The following is a 9,128-nucleotide window of genomic DNA, read 5'->3' on the forward strand; positions in this document are numbered from 1 at the left end:
CCAAACAACGAGAGGGAACAACTCCGGCGGAAGTCGTGACATGATGATCATCCAGTTGCTTCCAGGTGGTTTTTCGGAAACTTTAGTCAACTTTTTGGGCTAGATGGGTCCCATTATGTTTGTTGAAAACCAAACACTGCATTCCACAGTTAAAAGGCCCTGCCCCGCTCTACTTTCGGAAAGCTGACCACAACTCCATTTTGTTGCTCCCTGCGTACAGATAGAAACTAAAACAAGAAGCGCCCGTGCTGAGGTCTGTTCAACGCTGGTCCAACCAATCTGATTCAACACTCCAAGACTGCTTCCATCACGTGGACTGGGATATGTTTCGTATTGCGTCAAATAACAACATTGACGAATACGCTGATTCGGTGTGCGAGTTCATTAGAACGTGCGTTGAAGATGACGTTCCCATAGCAACGATTAAAACATTCCCAAACCAGAAACCGTGGATTGATGGCAGCATTCGCGTGAAACTGAAAGCGCGAACCACTGCTTTTAATCAGGGCAAGGTGACCGGAAACATGACCGAATACAAACAGTGTAGCTATTCCCTCTGCAAGGCAATTAAAAAAGCTAAGCGTCAGTATAGAGACAAAGTAGAATCTCAATTCAACGGCTCAGACACAAGAGGTATGTGGCAGGGTCTACAGTCAATCACGGATTACAAAAAGAAAACCAGCCCCGTCACGGACCAGGATGTCTTGCTCCCAGGCAGACTAAATAAAATTTTTGCCCGCTTTGAGGACAATACAGTGCCACTGACACGGCCCGCAACCAAAACATGCGGACTCTCCTTCACTGCAGCCGACGTGAGGAAAACATTTAAACGTGTTAACCCTCGCAAGGCTGCAGGCCCAGACGGCATCCCCAGCCGAGCCCTCAGAGCATGCGCAGACCAGCTGGCTGGTGTGTTTACGGACATATTCAATCAATCCCTATCCCAGTCTGCTGTTCCCACATGCTTCAAGAGGGCCACAATTGTTCCTGTTCCCAAGAAAGCTAAGGTAACTGAGCTAAATGACTACCGCCCCGTAGCACTCACTTCCGTCATCATGAAGTGCTTTGAGAGACTAGTCAAGGACCATATCACCTCCACCCTACCTGACACCCTAGACTCACTCCAATTTGCTTACCGCCCAAATAGGTCCACAGACGATGCAATCTCAACCACACTGCACACTGCCCTAACCCATCTGGACAAGAGGAATACCTATGTGAGAATGCTGTTCATCAACTACAGCTCGGCATTTAACACCATAGTACCCTCCAAGCTCATCATCAAGCTCGAGACCCTGGATCTCGACCCCGCCCTGTGCAACTGGGTACTGGACTTCCTGACGGGCCACCCCCAGGTGGTGAGGGTAGGCAACAACATCTCCACCCCGCTGATCCTCAACACTTTGGCCCCACAAGGGTGCGTTCTGAGCCCTCTCCTGTACTCCCTGTTCACCCACGACTGCGTGGCCACGCACGCCTCCAACTCAATCATCAACTTTGCGGACGACACAACAGTGGTAGGCTTGATTACCAACAACGACGAGACGGCCTACAGGGAGGAGGTGAGGGCCCTCGGAGTGTGGTGTCAGGAAAATAACCTCACACTCAACGTCAACAAAACTAAGGAGATGATTGTGGACTTCAGGAAACCCCTATCCACATCGATGGAACAGTAGTGGAGAGGGTAGTAAGTTTTAAGTTCCTCGGCGTACACATCACAGACAAACTGAATTGGTCCACCCACACAGACAGCATCGTGAAGAAGGCGCAGCAGCGCCTCTTCAACCTCAGGAGGCTGAAGAAATTCGGCTTGTCACCAAAAGCACTAGATGCACAATCGAGAGCATCCTGTCAGGCTGTATCACCGCCTGGTACGGCAACTGCTCCGCCCACAACCGTAAGGCTCTCCAGAGGGTAGTGAGGTCTGCACAACGCATCACCGGGGGCAAACTACCTGCCCTCCAGGACACCTAACACCACCCGATGTCACAGGAAGGCCATAAAGATCATCAAGGACAACAACCACCCGAGCCACTGCCTGTTCACCCCGCTATCATCCAGAAGGCGAGGTCAGTACAGGTGCATCAAAGCTGGGACCGAGAGACTGAAAAACAGCTTCTATCTCAAGGCCATCAGACTGTTAAACAGCCACCACTAACATTGAGTGGCTGCTGCCAACACACTGACTCAACTCCAGCCACTTTAATAATGGGAATTGATGGGAAATAATGTAAAATATATCACTAGCCACTTTAAACAATGCTACCTAATATAACGTTTACATACTCTACATCATTCATCTCATATGTATACGTATATACTGTAGTCTATATCATCTACTGCATCTTTATGTAATACATGTATCACTAGCCACTTTAACTATGCCACTTTGTTTTGTCGTGGAAATTTCCTCTATTTACCAAATCATGAGCGCAAACCACACACAAGTCAGAGTTAGTTATCAAAGTCCATCTTTAATTATATGAGCTCTATCACAACCCTGTGACTCTCAGATCAATTCAGCGTCTATCAATGAATTCTCTGAGAGCCCCCTTACACATTGCAACTGAGATCCTTTAATAGCAAAGAACACACATAGTCAGACAGCATAGACATAATAAATCGTTCAGCTTTGTCTCCTTACTCAAACCCAGAACCATAAACCAATCCTCCATATCAACAGGCATATATCAAATTGTCATTTAGATACAACCAATTCTAAATACAACCAATAATGGACAAGCTCACGGAGAGCATAGAATGATTCCAGACACTGCCATCCTCCTCTCCCCAATGGGAAAAGTAGGGAGTGACTTGCACACAGACACAGTGGAACAAAATATATGTTTACACATGATGACACCTTGACCTCTCCCCTCTCTGCGGCCCATGCAACTTAGTATTGACATAGAACAGATAACTACCAATGGCCACCACTATTATACAAAAATAACATTCTTGATGAGAAGTAACTTACAAACATATGATGAATATACAGTGCCTTGCGAAAGTATTCGGCCCCCTTGAACTTTGCGACCTTTTGCCACATTTCAGGCTTCAAACGTATTTTTTTGTGAAGAATCAACAACAAGTGGGACACAATCATGAAGTGGAACGACATTTATTGGATATTTCAAACTTTTTTAATAAATCAAAAACTGAAAAATTGGGCGTGCAAAATTATTCAGCCCCCTTAAGTTAATACTTTGTAGCGCCACCTTTTGCTGCGATTACAGCTATAAGTCGCTTGGGGTATGTCTCTATCAGTTTTGCACATTGAGAGACTGACATTTTTTCCCATTCCTCCTTGCAAAACAGCTCGAGCTCAGTGAGGTTGGATGGAGAGCATTTGTGAACAGCAGTTTTCAGTTCTTTCCACAGATTCTCGATTGGATTCAGGTCTGGACTTTGACTTGGCCATTCTAACACCTGGATATGTTTATTTTTGAACCATTCCATTGTAGATTTTGCTTTATGTTTTGGATCATTGTCTTGTTAGAAGACAAATCTCCGTCCCAGTCTCAGGTCAGACTCCATCAGGTTTTCTTCCAGAATGGTCCTGTATTTGGCTCCATCCATCTTCCCATCAATTTTAACCATCTTCCCTGTCCCTGCTGAAAAAAAGCAGGCCCAAACCATGATGCTGCCACCACCATGTTTGACAGTGGGGATGGTGTGTTCAGGGTGATGAGCTGTGTTGCTTTTACGCCAAATATAACGTTTTGCATTGTTGCCAAAAAGTTCAATTTTGGTTTCATCTGACCAGAGCACCTTCTTCCACATGTTTGGTGTGTCTCCCAGGTGGCTTGTGTCAAACTTTAAATGACACTTTTTATGGATATCTTTAAGAAATGGCTTTCTTCTTGCCACTCTTCCATAAAGGCCAGATTTGTGCAATATACGACTGATTGTTGTCCTATGGACAGAGTCTCCCACCTCAGCTGTAGATCTCTGCAGTTCATCCAGAGTGATTATGGGCCTCTTGGCTAAAACTCTGAACAGTCTTCTCCTTGTATGAGCTGAAAGTTTAGAGGGACGGCCAGGTCTTGGTAGATTTGCAGTTGTCTGATACTCCTTCCATTTCAATATTATCACTTGCACAGTGCTCCTTGGGATGTTTAAAGCTTGGGAAATCTTTTTGTATCCAAATCCGGCTTTAAACTTCTTCACAACAGTATCTCGGACCTGCCTGGTGTGTTCCTTGTTCTTCATGATGCTCTCTGCGCTTTTAACGGACCTCTGAGACTATCACAGTGCAGGTGCATTTAATGGAGACTTGATTACACACAGGTGGATTGTATTTATCATCATTAGTCATTTAGGTCAACATTGGATCATTCAGAGATCCTCACTGAACTTCTGGAGAGAGTTTGCTGCACTGAAAGTAAACGGGCTGAATAATTTTGCACGCCCAATTTTTCAGTTTTTGATTTGTTAAAATAAATTGAAATATCCAATAAATGTCGTTCCACTTCATGATTGTGTCCCACTTGTTGTTGATTCTTCACAAAAAAATACAGTTTTATATCTTTATGCTTGAAGCCTGAAATGTGGCAAAAGGTCACAAAGTTCAAGGGGGCCGAATACTTTCGTAAGGCACTGTAAAACATCTTACCTATGTTACCAACCAATTCTGATTATTCCCCAACAGTTTACATACTCATCTCATATGTATATACTGAACTCGATACCATCTACTGTATCTTGCCTATGCCGCTCTGTACCATCACTCATTCATATATCTTTATGTACATATTATTTATCCCCGTACACTTGTGTCTATAAGGTAGTAGTTTTGGAATCGTTAGCTAGATTACTTGTTGGTTATTACTGCATTGTCGGAACTATAAGCACAAGCATTTCGCTACGCTCGCATTAACATCTGCTAACCATGTGTATGTGACAAATAAATTGGATTTGATTTGATTTGATTTTGATTTTTTAAAAACACTTCATATCAATCGTCAAGCATGGTGGTGGCAGTGTGATGGTTTGAGGATGCTTTGCTGAGTTACAGCAGTTCTGCATGGAAGAGTGGGCCAAAATTCCTCCACAGCAATGTGAGAGACTGATCAACAACTACAGGAAGTGTTTGGTTGCAGTCATTAGATCTAAAGGTGGAACAACCAATTATTGAGTGTAAAGGGGCAATTACTTTTTCACACAGGGGACTTGGATGTTGCATAACTTTGTTAATTAAATAGACAAAATAAGTATAAATATGTTTTGTTATTTTGCAAACTCAGGTTCACTTTATCTCATTTTAGGTTTTGGTTGAAGATCTAACATTCAGTATTAAAATTTTGCAAAAATAGAGAATATCAGAAAGGGGGTAAATACTTTTTCACAGCACTGTGAGTATCAATGTGTTTTTCTGATTGGAATGTAACTTTCTTTAATTGAAATGTATTTAGACCACAGTTTACATACTGCATAGTAAATGTATTCTCAGCATGTTTTTTATTGGTTAATGAAGATGTATTTTCTGATGATCAAGTAAATACCAGTTGCAGATTGACAGTATCAGTCTAGAGTTGTGATTCTTCAAGTTTCAACTTAATATAATTTTAATGTTTATTTGACACATTTTACCTTGATGATAAAGACATCTAGACATAATGTGTAATCAACTCCTCTCTTCAGGACTCTGATACACTGGTACCAGTTAGAACCATGTCCTGCTGACCAGAGCTTTAGTTACATTTTACCTTGATGATAAAGACATCTAGACATAATGTGTAATCAACTCCTCTCTTCAGGACTCTGATACACTGGTACCAGTTAGAACCATGTCCTGCTGACCAGAGCTTTAGTTACATTTTACCTTGATGATAAAGACATCTAGACATAATGTGTAATCAACTCCTCTCTTCAGGACTCTGATACACTGGTACCAGTTAGAACCATGTCCTGCTGACCAGAGCTTTAGTTACATTTTACCTTGATGATAAAGACATCTAGACATAATGTGTAATCAACTCCTCTCTTCAGGACTCTGATACACTGGTACCAGTTAGAACCATGTCCTGCTGACCAGAGCTTTAGTTACATTTTACCTTGATGATAAAGACATCTAGACATAATGTGTAATCAACTCCTCTCTTCAGGACTCTGATACACTGGTACCAGTTAGAACCATGTCCTGCTGACCAGAGCTTTAGTTACATTTTACCTTGATGATAAAGACATCTAGACATAATGTGTAATCAACTCCTCTCTTCAGGACTCTGATACACTGGTACCAGTTAGAACCATGTCCTGCTGACCAGAGCTTTAGTTACATTTTACCTTGATGATAAAGACATCTAGACATAATGTGTAATCAACTCCTCTCTTCAGGACTCTGATACACTGGTACCAGTTAGAACCATGTCCTGCTGACCAGAGCTTTAGTTACATTTTACCTTGATGATAAAGACATCTAGACATAATGTGTAATCAACTCCTCTCTTCAGGACTCTGATACACTGGTACCAGTTAGAACCATGTCCTGCTGACCAGAGCTTTAGTTACATTTTACCTTGATGATAAAGACATCTAGACATAATGTGTAATCAACTCCTCTCTTCAGGACTCTGATACACTGGTACCAGTTAGAACCATGTCCTGCTGACCAGAGCTTTAGTTACATTTTACCTTGATGATAAAGACATCTAGACATAATGTGTAATCAACTCCTCTCTTCAGGACTCTGATACACTGGTACCAGTTAGAACCATGTCCTGCTGACCAGAGCTTTAGATACATTTTACCTTGATGATAAAGACATCTAGACATAATGTGTAATCAACTCCTCTCTTCAGGACTCTGATACACTGGTACCAGTTAGAACCATGTCCTGCTGACCAGAGCTTTAGTTACATTTTACCTTGATGATAAAGACATCTAGACATAATGTGTAATCAACTCCTCTCTTCAGGACTCTGATACACTGGTACCAGTTAGAACCATGTCCTGCTGACCAGAGCTTTAGTTACATTTTACCTTGATGATAAAGACATCTAGACATAATGTGTAATCAACTCCTCTCTTCAGGACTCTGATACACTGGTACCAGTTAGAACCATGTCCTGCTGACCAGAGCTTTAGTTACATTTTACCTTGATGATAAAGACATCTAGACATAATGTGTAATCAACTCCTCTCTTCAGGACTCTGATACACTGGTACCAGTTAGAACCATGTCCTGCTGACCAGAGCTTTAGTTACATTTTACCTTGATGATAAAGACATCTAGACATAATGTGTAATCAACTCCTCTCTTCAGGACTCTGATACACTGGTACCAGTTAGAACCATGTCCTGCTGACCAGAGCTTTAGTTACATTTTACCTTGATGATAAAGACATCTAGACATAATGTGTAATCAAGGCCTCTCTTCAGGACTCTGATACACTGGTACCAGTTAGAACCATGTCCTGCTGACCAGAGCTTTAGTTACATTTTACCTTGATGATAAAGACATCTAGACATAATGTGTAATCAACTCCTCTCTTCAGGACTCTGATACACTGGTACCAGTTAGAACCATGTCCTGCTGACCAGAGCTTTAGTTACATTTTACCTTGATGATAAAGACATCTAGACATAATGTGTAATCAACTCCTCTCTTCAGGACTCTGATACACTGGTACCAGTTAGAACCATGTCCTGCTGACCAGAGCTTTAGTTACATTTTACCTTGATGATAAAGACATCTAGACATAATGTGTAATCAACTCCTCTCTTCAGGACTCTGATACACTGGTACCAGTTAGAACCATGTCCTGCTGACCAGAGCTTTAGTTACATTTTACCTTGATGATAAAGACATAATGTGTAATCAACTCCTCTCTTCAGGACTCTGATACACTGGTACCAGTTAGAACCATGTCCTGCTGACCAGAGCTTTAGTTACATTTTACCTTGATGATAAAGACATCTAGACATAATGTGTAATCAACTCCTCTCTTCAGGACTCTGATACACTGGTACCAGTTAGAACCATGTCCTGCTGACCAGAGCTTTAGTTACATTTTACCTTGATGATAAAGACATCTAGACATAATGTGTAATCAACTCCTCTCTTCAGGACTCTGATACACTGGTACCAGTTAGAACCATGTCCTGCTGACCAGAGCTTTAGTTACATTTTACCTTGATGATAAAGACATCTAGACATAATGTGTAATCAACTCCTCTCTTCAGGACTCTGATACACTGGTACCAGTTAGAACCATGTCCTGCTGACCAGAGCTTTAGTTACATTTTACCTTGATGATAAAGACATCTAGACATAATGTGTAATCAACTCCTCTCTTCAGGACTCTGATACACTGGTACCAGTTAGAACCATGTCCTGCTGACCAGAGCTTTAGTTACATTTTACCTTGATGATAAAGACATCTAGACATAATGTGTAATCAACTCCTCTCTTCAGGACTCTGATACACTGGTACCAGTTAGAACCATGTCCTGCTGACCAGAGCTTTAGTTACATTTTACCTTGATGATAAAGACATCTAGACATAATGTGTAATCAACTCCTCTCTTCAGGACTCTGATACACTGGTACCAGTTAGAACCATGTCCTGCTGACCAGAGCTTTAGTTACATTTTACCTTGATGATAAAGACATCTAGACATAATGTGTAATCAACTCCTCTCTTCAGGACTCTGATACACTGGTACCAGTTAGAACCATGTCCTGCTGACCAGAGCTTTAGTTACATTTTACCTTGATGATAAAGACATCTAGACATAATGTGTAATCAACTCCTCTCTTCAGGACTCTGATACACTGGTACCAGTTAGAACCATGTCCTGCTGACCAGAGCTTTAGTTACATTTTACCTTGATGATAAAGACATCTAGACATAATGTGTAATCAACTCCTCTCTTCAGGACTCTGATACACTGGTACCAGTTAGAACCATGTCCTGCTGACCAGAGCTTTAGTTACATTTTACCTTGATGATAAAGACATCTAGACATAATGTGTAATCAACTCCTCTCTTCAGGACTCTGATACACTGGTACCAGTTAGAACCATGTCCTGCTGACCAGAGCTTTAGTTACATTTTACCTTGATGATAAAGACATCTAGACATAATGTGTAATCAAGGCCTCTCTTCAGGACTCTGATACAC

Source organism: Oncorhynchus kisutch, linkage group LG9 (genome assembly GCF_002021735.2).
Source record: "Oncorhynchus kisutch isolate 150728-3 linkage group LG9, Okis_V2, whole genome shotgun sequence".
Lineage (NCBI taxonomy): Eukaryota > Metazoa > Chordata > Actinopteri > Salmoniformes > Salmonidae > Oncorhynchus > Oncorhynchus kisutch.